General features: G+C 42.7%; 1 non-coding gene and 2 pseudogenes across 1 annotated transcript; all 3 read right to left on the bottom strand.

Moving 5' to 3' along the window:
• Nucleotides 1–215: 215 nt before the first annotated feature.
• Nucleotides 216–334, bottom strand: LOC127937966 (5S ribosomal RNA). The gene has a single exon (XR_008148600.1). It is a non-coding gene; the product is annotated as a 5S ribosomal RNA (ribosomal RNA).
• Nucleotides 335–12,344: 12,010 nt separating this feature from the next.
• LOC127936334 (uncharacterized) lies at nucleotides 12,345–12,463 on the bottom strand (annotated as a pseudogene).
• A 361-nt stretch (nucleotides 12,464–12,824) lies between these two features.
• LOC127937865 (uncharacterized) lies at nucleotides 12,825–12,942 on the bottom strand (annotated as a pseudogene).
• Nucleotides 12,943–13,008: the final 66 nt, after the last annotated feature.

The raw sequence follows: 13,008 nt of genomic DNA, 5'->3' as shown, positions 1-13,008 counted from the left end.
AGATTCAGAGATCGGGCATTGACTCTTTTTTTTTTTTTTTTTTGTAAGATTATTATATAATTTTTGAAAAATATCCAAAAATTTAAAGCACCTGGTATTCCCAGGCAGTCTCCCATCCATGTACTAACCTGGCCCAAACCTGCTTATATTCAGAGATCGGGCATTGACTCTATTTTTTGGCAAAATTATTATATACTAAGTGAAAAAATTCCAAAAGCTTACAGTACCTGGTATTCCCAGGCGGTCTCCCATCCAAGTACTAACCAGGTCCAAACCTGCTTAGCTTCCGAGATCAGACGAGATCGGGCATAGCCAGGCTGGTAAGACCTTAAGCGAAGACTGCTGCAAAGAGAATGCTATTTAAAGATCAGCCAATCTACTCGCCAGTACATTATATAAGTAGGAAAGAAAACCCAAAAGCTTAAAGCACCTAGTATTCCTAGGCGGTCTCTCATCCAAGTACTAACCAGACCGAAACCTGCTAAAATTTAGAGATCGGGCATTGACTCTATTTTTTGCCAAATTTATTATATACTAAGTGAAAAAATTCCAAAAGCTTAAAAGCACCTGGTATTCCTTGGCGGTCTCTCATCCAAGTACTAACTAGACCTAAACCTGCTAATTCACTATATTCAATATACTATATTCAGAGATCGGGCATTGACTCTATTTTTTGCCAAATTTATTATATACTAAGTGAAAAATGTCCAAAAAGCTTACAGTACCTGGTATTCCCAGGCGGTCTCCCATCCAAGTACTAACCAGGCCCAAACCTGCTTAACTTCCAAGCCCAGACGAGATCGGGCATAGCCTTTTTTTTTTTTTTTCTTTTTTTTTTTTTTTTTTTTTTTTTATTAAGTTCACAAAATAATACATTATGTTTCTCCTAAATACAGAGATTCACATTCCAATTAAAAACAACAACAAAACAAAAAAACTAAAATAAAAAAATAAAAATACATTCATACTTATAAATATTTTTCTTCTACATTATCCCATTTGTTGCATTTGTTATTTTACACTTTTTTTCCAACAGATACATTTATGTCATGTTTCAAAATAATATTCTGTACCTGAGAAGAAAACATTTTCATAAACATCTCTGCTTTTCCCTCCAGTCTCCAATATTTGCACAATGTAAACATATAATCTTCCACCATATGCTTATACAATGTCCACACATCTACACGAACAGACCTGTTCTTAACTATATTTCTTCTTTTCCATATAGCATTTTTTGCCAAAATAATTAACAAATTGATCATGATTTTATTCTTACACTTTTCCTCCTTTCCAAACATAAATGTTTTTTGCCAATCTTGATCTTCTTTTCTTTCCCCTAGGTCATTCACTATTTCTTTTAAAACCTTAAAAAAAGATCCTAATTCCTCACACAGTAAAAACAAATGCAACAAACCCTCATCTTGTTTTTTACAAACCTTACATAATGCACTTTGTTCTTTTTTTATAATGCACAACCTCATTTCCGACCATATTACATTATGCCTTATAAAATAATCAAGACACTCCAAATTTGTGCTCACCAGTACTCCCCTCATATTTTTCCATATTTCTTCCTCTTTCAAGCCATTGAAGTTTCTTAACCACATATCATTTGAATTTGGTTTTTTAAAAATCTCTTCCCTTAAAACATGATAAAACATTTTCACATTCCCTAAACTAAACCCTATTCTTTTATTTTGATTAACAAAATACACGTCAGTCTTTCCTTCCTCTTTTTCTTCCTTCTGTATTTCATTTATCCACGCTTTTGGTATTGCACTTTTCTTTTCTTTATATTGCTTCTTTACATTGTTTATGTCATACTCTTCTTTGGCTTCTTCCAACTCATCAATAATTACTTGCACTGGTAAAAAACCCTCTCTTATCTCATACATAATATCCCTTAGTCTTGCAATCCCAACCTCCCACCATTTTTTAAAAAATATTTCTTTCCCACTTTTCACAATATGCTTATTAAAAAACAATGGTTGGTTTAAAATCTCTTTCCTTCCTCCAGGTATAAAATCAACCTTTGAGAGAAAAAAAACCCAAGCTTTTAAAACTTCTTTATAAAAATCTGGTATTCTTTCAAACATCCATGCTTTCATTTTCATCCATAAAACACTGTCCCCTAGTTTCACATTACCACATTTGTCCAAATAGTATTTCATTGTATCTTTCCATTCTCCTTTTTCTTGATCATCTCTATACTTTTTCACAACTTTAATTCTCATACTTTTCTTTTTTTAATTCTACATCAGATAATCCCATTCCTCCTTTATCAGCCGTTCCTATCAGAGTGTTATAAGCAACTCTTGGGGGTTTCTTCTCCCAAATAAAATCTAAAACACATCTTTTTATTCTTACTTCCACCCATCTTGGCATTGCGCTCACCATTAAAATATACCACATTTTGGATAACATTAAAGCATTAACCACTAAAATTTTCCCTTTCAAACTTAAAAATCTTCCCCTCCAAAAAATTAATCTCCTTTCCATTTCCCCCAACAACTTTTCAAACATTCTTTCTCTTGCCCCTTTCTCATCTTTTCCTAAAGTCACACCCAAAATTTTTGTTTCCTTCACCTCCTCAAAATTGAAAACTCCTCCTAAATTTGGTACCTTTCCAAACTTCATGTACACAGTTTTTTCTCCATTAACTCTTGCACCTGTACCTTTACCATACCTCTCTACATTTCTTATGACTTCCTTCATACTTTCTAAGTCTTTTAAAATCAGTGTCGTGTCATCTGCATATTGGAATATCTTTTTTCTCTTCTTTACCTTCTTCTATTTTAATACCTTGAATGCTTTTATTTTTCTTAATCATTAAACCTAAAGGTTCTGCTACCAAAGTATATAGCTGTGCAGAGAGTGGACATCCTTGCCTTATTGATCTTGTTATTCTAAAAGGTTCTGTTAAGAAACCATTACACGTCACTCTCGTCATTACGTTATTATATAAAATTTTTATCCATTCCTTAAAATTCTTTCCAAAACCAAAACGTTCTAAAATTGCAAATAAAAAATCATGTTCTACCCTATCAAAAGCCTTTTCAAAATCTAAATTAACAACATATCCATCCTTCTGTGTTTCATTTAAATAGCTTATTATGTCTCTTACACCACTCGTTATATCAGCAATATCTCTCCCTCTTACACCATATGCCTGATTAGTCACTATAATTTTGGGTAAAATATTTTTCATTCTATTTGCAAGAATTTTAGATAGTATTTTTAAATCTGTGTTTAACATTGTTATTGGTCTAAAATTACTCAAATCATTTTTACTTCCTTTCCTTTTATAAATTAATTTCATCAACCCTATACTCATCCTCTGATCCAATTCTCTTTTATCAAAAATCTCCTTATATACTTCCTTTAAAATCCCACTTATCTTCTCTTTAAAAACTTTATAAAATTAATTTACTATCCCATCTGTCCCCGGGCTTTTGTTTCCTTTTAAACTATTGATAGCTTGTACAATTTCCTCTTCACTAATTTCTTTATCACATTCCTTTTTATCTTCTCTACTTACTTTAGCTGTAACACTCTCTAATAACTGAATTTTGGCTTTTTCGTCAATTCCTTTTGTTTCAAAAAGCCCCTCATAATAGTCTTTCACCTCTGTTAAAATTCCACTTATGTCTTTGACTATTTCTCCTTTTTTATTTTTTAATTCTTTTATTAACTTTGCTTTGCCTCTACTTTTTTCCAAATTAAAGAAAAATTTTGTACATTTTTCTCCTGCAATTGTATTTTTTGCCTTACTCCTTATAATAGCTCCTTTACACTTTTCTTCCTCAATTTTCCGTAACTCTTCCTCCAAAAGTATTATCTGTTTTATATTTACTTCACTTTTATTTGTCTCTTTTCTGAGTTTTTTCCTTATTTCCAGCTCCTTTGCTTTTTTAACTTTCTGTACCAATTTGCTATGGTTTATAGAATATTTTCTTATTTCATATTTTACATTTTGCCACCATAATCGTTTATCTTCAAAGTACATTCCGTCCTCTTTTTCTTTGTCTAATATTTCCTCAATTCCTATTCTATAACTTTCACTTGTCAAAATTTCTGAATTTAGTATCCACACTCCAGGCCCTTTTTTTTCTTTACTAAAGTCAATATTCCATAAAAGCATTTTGTGATCACTCAAACTGGTATCCTTATAACAAATGTCCCCCAGAAAAAATTCCATATCCCTTTCACTTAAAATAAAATCGATTCTTGTCTGACACATAAAATTCCCAACCAGTTGTCTTCTGGAAAATTCTCTTTTCCTTTCATGGTTTTCCCTCCAAACATCTATCAAATTTCTTTCCTCCATAATTTCTTTTAACTCTTTCCTTCCCATATCTGTTCTAAAAACCATCCCATCTGCCATGTCCATCTTACTAAAAACAGTATTAAAATCCCCAACTAAAATAACGTTTTTATATGTCTTTATTAAAATCCTTAATCCCTCAAAAAATTTTTTTTTTTCTCCCTCTTGGGTGGGTGCATGCAAATTAATTACCACAAATTCATGATCATCTTTCTTAATATTAATCCCAACACATTTGCCTTTTTTGTCATTATAGACTTCATATGAATTAATTTCAACATTTTCCTTTATTAAAATGGCTACCCCCCTTCCTATCCTTCCATCACCATTATTATAAAACATTTGCATTTCCATCTCTTTTTCACATCCTCAATCATTTCGTTTTTCCAGTTTGTTTCTTGTAAAATTATCACATCCTGCTTTTTGCATAGTTCTTTTACCATCTCAAATTTCTTTACACTCATTAAACCTCTTGCATTTAAACTCACAAAGTTTAAAACCATACCAATAAAAAATAAGCATTTAAAACCATTCATCTTCAGTCTCTCTCACAATCTTGTTCTTGTATCAATCCCAACTTCTTTTTATCTATTTAAATCATCTTTTTCTTTCTAGCAACATTAAGATTTGGCTTTACCTTCATTGATTTTCTTCTTATCATTTTTCCAACCTTTTCTCTTTCTTTCCTTGCCTCCTGTTGTTCCATATCCAGTTCCTCCACCTCGTCGCTCTCCTCTTCATCATTTACTTCCTTGTCATTTGCACCATTCTGTTCGGTTTCTCCATCTTCTCCCTCCTCTGTATCGTCCTCCATTCTGTTTACTTCTCCATCCTGGTGACTTTGGTCCTTCAACTTCTGATTTTCCATATATTCTATTTGCTTTTGTTGTTTGTTTTCCATTGGTTCAAAAGTCTCTGTGGTTTCTGCAATCTCATCTTGCACCTGCCTGTCCATACTTTGTTGCTCCTCTGATTGCTTCTCGTTACCTTCCATCCAGCATTCACATATATTAAGAGGTTTGCCACAGTCTGGACATTCAATTGCTGTACAGTCTCTTGAGAAATGTCCTTGATCATTGCATTTAAAACATCTGAACTCAGGACAGTCTTTGATGATGTGATGGATATTGAAGAGAGAGGACTCAAATGCGAGGGCAAAATGACAGTCTTTAATCCAACAAAGGAAAGCCACAGGAAAATCCAACTAAGGAGTACAAAGATGAAAACTAAGGAAGACCCGAAGGCTGGATTAAACTAACACAGGAAACCTCCGTGGCTGGAACGACCAGAAGGCTGGCGAGGTGGAGGCTTTGACTGGGCTCAGGGGAGAGCCGGGGATCGGAGCTCGCAGTGCTGGGCGGTCGCGGCGTAGAACAGCAGGTAAGGTTCTGTGGGGTATAATGGGTGAGCACAGAGATGTACAGGTAACGATAGTAGACAACTAACTTCACCCCGACTAGACAGGACAGGATAGGACAAGACCAACTGCTAACAAGGACGTCAAAGGCAACGGCTTCATTCGGAAGTAACAATCTGACAATGAGACACGGGAACGAGAGGGTAGAAGTAGCCCAAATAACGAGGCAAGATGAGAACCAGGTGGAGGGGGAATTATCTTAATGAGAAGTGAAGACAGCTGTGACACAGAAGCGAAGAGCGAGGGAGACAGGAGGGGATAAACCAGCAGGGGGAGACAGAGAGAGAAGAAGAGAGAGATAGAGACAGGATCATGACAAGACCATGACAATACCCTCTCCTCAAAGAGCGCCTCCAGGCGCTCCAGCGGGGAAATGCTGGCGAGACCGGAGGAAATCATCAATGAGCGAGGGGTCCAGGATATCCTTAGGGGAGACCCAACTCCTCTCCTCAGGACCATACCCCTGCCAATCGACTAAGTATTGGTGTCCACGACCCCGACGCCGCCTATCTATGATCCTGCGGACGGTGTAGACCGGGGAGTCTTCGATACGAACGGCAGAGAAGGACATGGGAGGGGGGGAGCGAGAGGTTGGTTTAATGCAGGAGACGTGAAACACCGGGTGAACACGACGAAGATTATGCGGCAACCGGAGTTTGACGGCGACAGGGTTAACGATCTTGATAATGCGGAACGGCCCGATGAAGCGGGGAGCCAGTTTACGGGAGTCAGACTGGAGGGGTAAATTAGATGTAGAAAGCCAAACCCTCTGACCCGCGGCATAGCGAGGACTCTTGACACGCGATTTATTGGCAGCCACGCACATGCGTCTCTTAGAACGACAAAGTGCGGATCTCACCCTCTTCCAGGTTCGTTTACAGCGACTGATAAAGGTCTGAACGGACGGGCAGTGAGAGTCGGTCTCTTGGGACGAAAATAAGGGCGGTTGATAGCCGAGGCAACACTGAAAGGGAGAGATACCAGAGGCCGAGGAGGGGAGGGAATTATGAGCATACTCAGCCCAGGAAAGCTGTTCGACCCAAGACGAGGGATTGCGAAAGGCTAGACTGCGGAGCATGCAGGCAACAATCTGATTGGCTCACTCGGCCTGGCCGTTAGTCTGTGGGTGAAAACCCGAGGAAAGGCTAGCAGTGGCACCTATGAGACGGCAAAATTCTTTCCAGAACTGCGAGGCGAATTGCGGACCCCTATCGGACACGACGTCGGTGGGCAACCCGTGATACTTAAACACATTATCAATCATAATCTGGGCCGTTTCCTTCGCAGAGGGCAGTTTGGTAAGAGGAATGAAGTGTGCCGATCTTGAGAAGCGGTCGACTACCGTCAGGATGACAGTCTTACCGGCTGAGGGCGGAAGACCGGTGATAAAGTCGAGAGCTATATGGGACCACGGGCGAGAGGGAACAGGTAGCGGTCGGAGAAGACCAGCAGGCGGAGAGTTGCCTGCTTTGGTTTGGGCACAAACAGAGCAGGCAGCGATAAAGCGGCGCGCATCACGTTCTAAGGAGGGCCACCAGAAACGCTGGCGGATAAATGCGACAGTGCCTCGAGCACCGGGATGAACCGCTAGTCTAGAGGAATGGGCCCATTGAAGAACCGCTAATCGTGTGGGAACTGGGACAAAGAGGCTGCCCCTAGGGCAGTTACGGGGAGTAGCGACGTGAGAGAGAGCGCGTTTAACCTGTCTCTCGATCCCCCAGACCGTAGCCCCCACCACCCGACCGGAAGGGATAATCTCCTCTCGGGGGGTGCGGCCGATCGAGGGATCGAAAAGTCGAGACAACGCATCTGGTTTACCGTTCTTAGAGCCCGGACGGTATGAAATGACAAAATCAAAACGCGTAAAGAAAAGGGCCCAGCGAGCCTGACGCGAGTTCAATCTCTTGGCGGAGCGAATGTATTCTAAATTGCGATGATCCGTCAAAACAATAAAAGGAACAGAGGATCCCTCTAACCACTGCCGCCACTCACCCAATGCCAGGCGGATGGCGAGGAGCTCACGATTCCCGACATCATAATTACGTTCAGCGGGGGAAAGGCGGTGGGAGAAGTACGCGCAAGGGTGTATCTTATTATCCGACGCTGACCGCTGGGAAAGAACGGCTCCCACCCCTACCTCGGAGGCATCGACCTCAACGATAAACTGTCTTGAGCTATCTGGAGTGCGGAGGATGGGTGCGGACATAAAAAGGATCTTAAGCCGGTCAAACGCCTCCTGCGCAGAACCGGACCAACCGAAACGAGATTTAACCGAAGTGAGGGCAGTGAGTGGCGCGGCCACCTGACTGAAGTTGCGTATAAAGCGGCGATAAAAATTAGCAAAACCGAGAAAGCGCTGTAGCGAGACACGAGACTCAGGGACGGGCCAATCGAGCACGGCCTGGACCTTGGTAGGGTCCATTCTGATCCCCTCTGCCGAGATAACGGAGCCTAAAAACGTTATAGACGAAGCATGAAAGGAGCACTTCTCGGCCTTAACAAAGAGTCGATTCTCAAGCAAACGTTGGAGAACGCGGCGAACGTGCTGCACATGAACCTGGAGAGAGGGCGAAAAAATCAAAATGTCATCGAGATAGACAAAAACGAATAAATTGAGCATATCCCGAAGGACGTCATTGATCAGAGCCTGAAAGACAGCGGGGGCGTTAACCAATCCGAAGGGGAGGACCCTATACTCGAAGTGGCCGAGGGGCGTGTTAAAGGCAGTCTTCCACTCGTCCCCCTCCCGAATGCGTACGAGATGGTAGGCGTTACGTAGGTCGAGCTTGGTAAAGACTCTTGCCCCCTGCAGGATATCGAAGGCTGAGGACATCAGTGGCAAGGGGTAACGATTCTTAACCGTGATGTCGTTCAGCCCCCGATAATCTATGCATGGGCGTAAAGAACCGTCTTTCTTCTTAACAAAAAAGAATCCGGCGCCGGCAGGCGACGAGGACGGAACGATTGTGCCGGCGCTGAGAGACTCAGATAAATAATTCTCTAAAGCCTCCCGTTCGGGAGCAGAAAGAGAGTAGAGCCTACCCCGAGGGGGCGTGGTCCCCGGGCGGAGATCAATAGCGCAGTCATACGGACGGTGGGGCGGAAGAGACATGGCTCGAGAACGGCTGAAAACCCCTCGCAAATCGTGATACTCCTCCGGAACCCCAGTCAGATCTCCCGTCTCCTCCTGCAACACAGAAACAGAAGACACGGGGGGAACAGCCGAGGCTAAACACTTAACATGACACGACAACTTCCAAGACAAAACAGACCCCTTAGCCCAGTCAATGTGTGGATTGTGAAGTTCTAACCAAGGGTGCCCCAGTACTAAAGGAGTAAAAGGAGACTGAAAAATAAAAAAGGAAACTGTCTCTTTATGGTTGCCAGAAATGGTTAGAGTTAATGGGATAGTCTGTTTCTGTACCCTAGGTAGGGTGCTGCCATCAAGGGCAAATAAAGAGGTGGAGTCTCTTAGCGGTGTGAGCGGAATACCTTGTTGGAGCGCCCACTTCTCATCCAAAAAGTTTCCCTCGGCCCCAGAGTCGATCAAGGCCGCACAGGAGGCTGACGACCCCGCCCACTGGAGATGCGCTGGAAGTATCGTGCAGGAAGTGGAAGGGATGGTCTTAGTGGTAGCGCTCGCCAGTAACCCTCCTCCTACTGGCGAGCGTTGGCTTTTACAGGACACGAAAACACAAAGTGAGAGGCACTAGCACAGTACATGCAGAGGCGGTTAGAGATCCTCCTCTGACGCTCCTTAGGTGAAATACGCAGGCCACCCAGCTGCATGGGTTCCGGTTCTGAGTGGGAGGGGCTGACTCGAGGCGGCGAGAAGAGACTCTCCTCTAGGCGATGAGCACGACGGCGCTGATCAAACCGTCTCTCCACCCGGATGGCCAGGTCGATAAGGTCGTCGAGCCGGGCGGGGATCTCACGGACGAGGACCTCGTCCCGCACCTCTGGAGACAAGCCCTCCAGGAAGCGAGCAGTCAGTGCGGGTTGGTTCCACCCACAGGTGGTAGCGAGGGTCCGGAACTCAACGGAGAAATCCGGCACGGATCGTCTTCCCTGCCGGAGTGTGGAAAGCCGACGGGACGCCTCCTCTCCGTAGGCGGAGCGGTCGAAGACCCGGATCATCTCCTCCTTGAAGCGCTCAAAGGTTGAGATGCACTCTGCCTCCGTCTCCCAGTTGGCCGTTCCCCATTCGCGAGCCCGCCCGTGGAGGAGTGAAAGAACGAAAGCCACCTTGGCCCTCTCCTTAGCATAAGTAGTGGGCTGGAGCGAGAATACCACCTCACACTGGGTAAGGAAAGCGCGGCACTGAGTTGGCTCACCCGAATAGACCGGAGGATTGTTTATCCGAGGCTCCGTCTGACCAGGAGGAGAATAAGAGGCGGAAGGCTGGAGGCGGAGGTTGTGGACCTGGCTGGAAAGCTCGGACATTTGGGCGGCCAAAGAACCGACGGCGTGTCGGGTAGCGGAGATGTCCTCCTCATGCCTCCCGAGGAGGACGCCCTGGTGCTCGACGGCAGCCTGGAACGGGCTGCCACTCGCTGAGTCCATCATATGGTCAGATTGTTCTGTGATGGATATTGAAGAGAGAGGACTCAAATGCGAGGGCAAAATGACAGTCTTTAATCCAACAAAGGAAAGCCACAGGAAAATCCAACTAAGGAGTACAAAGATGAAAACTAAGGAAGACCCGAAGGCTGGATTAAACTAACACAGGAAACCTCCGTGGCTGGAACGACCAGAAGGCTGGCGAGGTGGAGGCTTTGACTGGGCTCAGGGGAGAGCCGGGGATCGGAGCTCGCAGTGCGGGGCGGTCGCGGCGTAGAACAGCAGGTAAGGTTCTGTGGGGTATAATGGGTGAGCACAGAGATGTACAGGTAACGATAGTAGACAACTAACTTCACCCCGACTAGACAGGACAGGATAGGACAAGACCAACTGCTAACAAGGACGTCAAAGGCAACGGCTTCATTCGGAAGTAACAATCTGACAATGAGACACGGGAACGAGAGGGTAGAAGTAGCCCAAATAACGAGGCAAGATGAGAACCAGGTGGAGGGGGAATTATCTTAATGAGAAGTGAAGACAGCTGTGACACAGAAGCGAAGAGCGAGGGAGACAGGAGGGGATAAACCAGCAGGGGGAGACAGAGAGAGAAGAAGAGAGAGATAGAGACAGGATCATGACAAGACCATGACAGATGATATGTTCTGGACTTAAACACAATCTACAAGTTTTGACCTGCCTACTGTGTATTATCCTGAAGTACTGTGAGCCTTCAGTTGTCTCAAACCTTGTACTATATGGCAATGATGCCACCTCCTTTGGGAACTTAACCTTAACAAATCTTGTCCCATCCTCTATCTCCGTTCCTGGGTAAAACTTCCTCCTTATCTCTGTTATGGGAGTAACTCCCCATCCTTCCAATTTCGAGGTTATGTCATCATCATCTAAATACACAGGCAGATGCATGAACGAGACTACATATTCTCTGTCCTGGAGTTTTTTAACATCACATATTTGTCCTTTAATTTGCAAACCATTTAACAGTCCATCACAAGCTTCCTCCGTTTCAAAAGTCACTTCATATTGTTTATTAGTCTTTGGTCTTACCGCAAGAATTTTTTCCACGCTCACTTTTTCCTTTATTGCTCTAATAATGTCCTGCGCTCCTCCATTAAGCACTTTACTGATGTCAATTATTGCTGTAGCTTCTTTTGAATAGATCCTTTGTTTCTTCATTTCTTTCGCCATCATCCCTTCTCCTTGTCTTAATCCTTTGCCTTGGTCAATTGCATTAGCTTGTTTCAAATTTGTTGCAAGTTGTGAAACAAGCAGTTGATCCATTTCACTCATTATGAATAAAAAATAAAAAATTAAACCACTCCCCAGACAGCATGAAGCTGCTGGTTCGTGGTTTAAAACTTATTAAATAGATAAAGAAAAACTCCTCTTACAATTAATTCTAACTATAAAAAATAATAAACAAACAAACAATACAAGAGTTAGCTTCCGTCCTTTCTACACACACTTGCACTTCCTGGATTGTACCACTACAATGAACAGGGTTGCACAGGTTGGTATGGCCATAAGCGAAGACTGCTGCAAAGAGAAGGCTATTTAAAGATCAGCCAATCTACTCGCCAGTACATTATAAAAGTAGGAAAGAAACCCCAAAAGCTTAAAGCACCTGGTATTCCTAGGCGGTCTCTCATCCAAGTACTAACCTGGCCCAAACCTGCTTATATTCAGAGATCGGGCATTGACTCTATTTTTTGCCAAATTTATTATATACTAAGTGAAAAAATTCCAAAAGCTTAAAGCACCTGGTATTCCTTGGCGGTCTATCATTCAAGTACTAACCAGACCTTAACCTGCTAAGATTCAGAGATCGGGCATTGACTCTTTTTTTTTTGCAAGATTATTATATAATTCGTGAAAAATATCCAAAAATTTAAAGCACCTGGTATTCCCAGGCAGTCTCCCATCCATGTACTAACCTGGCCCAAACCTGCTTATATTCAGAGATCGGGCATTGACTCTATTTTTTGGCAAAATTATTATATACTAAGTGAAAAATTTCCAAAAAGCTTACAGTACCTGGTATTCCCAGGCGGTTTCCCATCCAAGTACTAACCAGTCCCAAACCTGCTTAACTTCCTAGATCAGACGAGATCGGGCATAGCCAGGCTTGTATGGCCGTAAGCGAAGACTGCTGCAAAGAGAAGGCTATTTAAAGATCAGCCAATCTACTTGCCAGTACATTATATAAGTAGGAAAGAAAACCCAAAAGCTTAAAGCACCTGGTATTCCTTGGCGGTCTCTCATCCAAGTACTAACTAGACCTAAACCTGCTAAAATTCAGAGATCGGGCATTGACTCTTTTTTTTTTTTTGCAAGATTATTATATAATTTGTGAAAAATATCGAAAAATGTAAAGCACCTGGTATTCCCAGGCAGTCTCCCATCCATGTGCTAACCTGGCCCAAACCTGCTTATATTCAGAGATCGGGCATTGACTCTATTTTTTGGCAAAATTATTATATACTAAGTGAAAAATTTCCAAAAAGCTTACAGTACCTGGTATTCCCAGGCGGTCTCCCATCCAAGTACTAACCAGTCCAAACCTGCTTAACTTCCTAGATCAGACGAGATCGGGCATAGCCAGGCTGGTATGGCCGTAAGCGAAGACTGCTGCAAAGAGAAGGCTATTTAAAGATCAGCCAATCTACTCGCCAGTACATTATATAAG

This window comes from Carassius gibelio, chromosome A19, assembly GCF_023724105.1.
Source record: "Carassius gibelio isolate Cgi1373 ecotype wild population from Czech Republic chromosome A19, carGib1.2-hapl.c, whole genome shotgun sequence".
Classification (NCBI taxonomy): Eukaryota; Metazoa; Chordata; class Actinopteri; order Cypriniformes; family Cyprinidae; genus Carassius; species Carassius gibelio.
Note: the sequence above shows the minus strand (reverse complement) of the source record. Positions and strands in the feature narration are given on the sequence as shown.